Source organism: Artemia sp. Qi Xiang Cuo, chromosome 5 (assembly GCF_049724085.1).
Source record: "Artemia sp. Qi Xiang Cuo chromosome 5, ASM4972408v1, whole genome shotgun sequence".
Taxonomy (NCBI): Eukaryota; Metazoa; Arthropoda; class Branchiopoda; order Anostraca; family Artemiidae; genus Artemia; species Artemia sp. Qi Xiang Cuo.
In genome coordinates this window covers 24,569,491-24,571,563 of record NC_142798.1, presented here as the reverse complement: position 1 = coordinate 24,571,563, position 2,073 = coordinate 24,569,491, and the positions used below count along the sequence as shown (strand labels likewise).

Genomic DNA, 2,073 nt, shown 5'->3' with positions numbered 1-2,073 from the left:
ACGAAACAAACACACAAACAGAGACGACACACACACAGAGACGACACACTCAAAGTGACGACTTACACATAGAGACGACATACAAACAGAGACGACAAGCACACAGAAACGACACACACACACACATAGACAGAGATTACAAATATAGAGAGACCACACACACACAGTGACGAGACACACACAGAGACGACAACACATACAGAGACGAGGCGCACACAGAGACGACACACGTATAGAGAAAACACATACACACACAGATAAGAAACAACCACAGAGACAAGACATTCTAAGAGATGACACACACACAGACAGGACAAACAACAGAGATGAGAGACACAAAGAGACGAATCACAAACAGAAAGGACAAACACACAGACATGACACAGAGAGACTACACATGGACAGAGACAACACAAACACACAGACTAAACACACACAGAGATACGAGAATTGGCGTATATGATTAAATAATTTAGGTCTTTTGATCAATTTAATTTATTTTTTTTTAATAAAGTAGTTTTTTTTAGTAAGGACACTAAAAAAAACACGCAAACAGAGAGAACACACACACAAAGAAACGAAACACACAAAGATACGACACTTGCATAGAGACACACACACACACACACACACACAGAGACGACACCCATACAGAGACGACACACACACAGAGACTATATACTCACATTGACGAATTAAACATATATATTAAACACACACACACACGCACACCAGAGACGACAAAACACACAGAATCGTGACAATTATAGTTGACACACACACACACACAGATGAACCCCAAACGCGGAAAACACACACACACAAAGACGAGACACACACACACACACACAGATCAGACAAAGACACCAAGACAAAATCCGCCCTGAAACGACATACACACACAGAACAAACAAACGCACAGAGAGGACAAGCTCTTGGTCAGAAATAGAGGCTGTTTCCAAAGACTTAGAATAAGAAAAAAATTGTCAGGTGTGGGACTCGAACCCACGACCCCATATGGGGACCAGATCTTAAGTCTAGCGCCTTAACCACTCGGCCAACCTGACTTGTAAACAATTCTTAATCATATTCATATTGTAATTCAGTTTCATTGGTAAAGTTCAGAATTGAGCAAACTTTTTCTCTTCTCTAAGAAAATTCAGAACCTCGTCTAAATTAACCTTAAAAAAAAAATGAAATAAAGCTATGGTGACTTTGCATATTTTATTCAACATATCCGACAAAGCACTGGAAGGGTGCATTCCTGTCGACTTTTGGAGGATGTTTCCTCATTTTTCCATAATCAGGCAATTTTCCCAAGCTTTTTTCTCAAGGTTATAGCTTTTGAGTGACAACACTAACATCAAAACTTAAACGGTCAGAAATAGAGGCAGTTTCCTAAGAATTAGAATAAGAAAAATTGTCAGGTGTGGGACTCAAACCCACGACCCCATATGGAGACCAGATCCTAAGTCTAGCGCCTTAACCACTCGGCCAACCTGACTTGTAAACAATTCTTGATCATATTCATATTGTAATTCAGTTTCATTGGTAAAGTTCAAAATTGATCTAACTTTTTTCTCTTCTTTAAGAAAATTCGGAAGAGAATTTGAACATTTTGCTCTTTTCTAGTTTTTTTCCATTTAATCTATTAAAGCCCCTAACAATTTAGGTTCTGCATAAATCCTTTTACAGAAGTTATTTAGTGAAATCACAAGACATGATGAAAGAAAAAAAAGTACATAAGAAAAAAAAATAAAAAATGTCAAGTGTGGGGTTCGAACCCACGACCCCATATGGGGACCAGATCTTGAGTCTAGCGCCTTAACCACTCGGCCAACCTGACTTGTAAACAATTCCTGATCATATTCATATTGTAATTCAGTTTCTTGCCTTTCCTTGGCACCTTTCCAAACGAGCGGGGATTCCCCACTGATTCCTACACATTGCAAAAAAGTGACCAGCACGAAAACTCCACGTTTTCAACCAGACTGGTTTTTGACACGACACACAAACAGAGTCATAGTGAGAGAGATATCCAAAAAGTTGGGTTAATCTAGGTTCACTTAGAGT

At 39.0% G+C, this 2,073-nt stretch overlaps 2 non-coding genes across 2 annotated transcripts; both read right to left on the bottom strand.

Annotated features, from left to right (window-relative positions):
- Nucleotides 1-984: 984 nt before the first annotated feature.
- Nucleotides 985-1,067, bottom strand: TRNAL-UAA (transfer RNA leucine (anticodon UAA)). The gene has a single exon. It is a non-coding gene; the product is annotated as a tRNA-Leu (tRNA).
- Nucleotides 1,068-1,763: 696 nt separating this feature from the next.
- On the bottom strand, nt 1,764-1,846 carry TRNAL-CAA (transfer RNA leucine (anticodon CAA)). Its single transcript has one exon. It is a non-coding gene; the product is annotated as a tRNA-Leu (tRNA).
- Nucleotides 1,847-2,073: the final 227 nt, after the last annotated feature.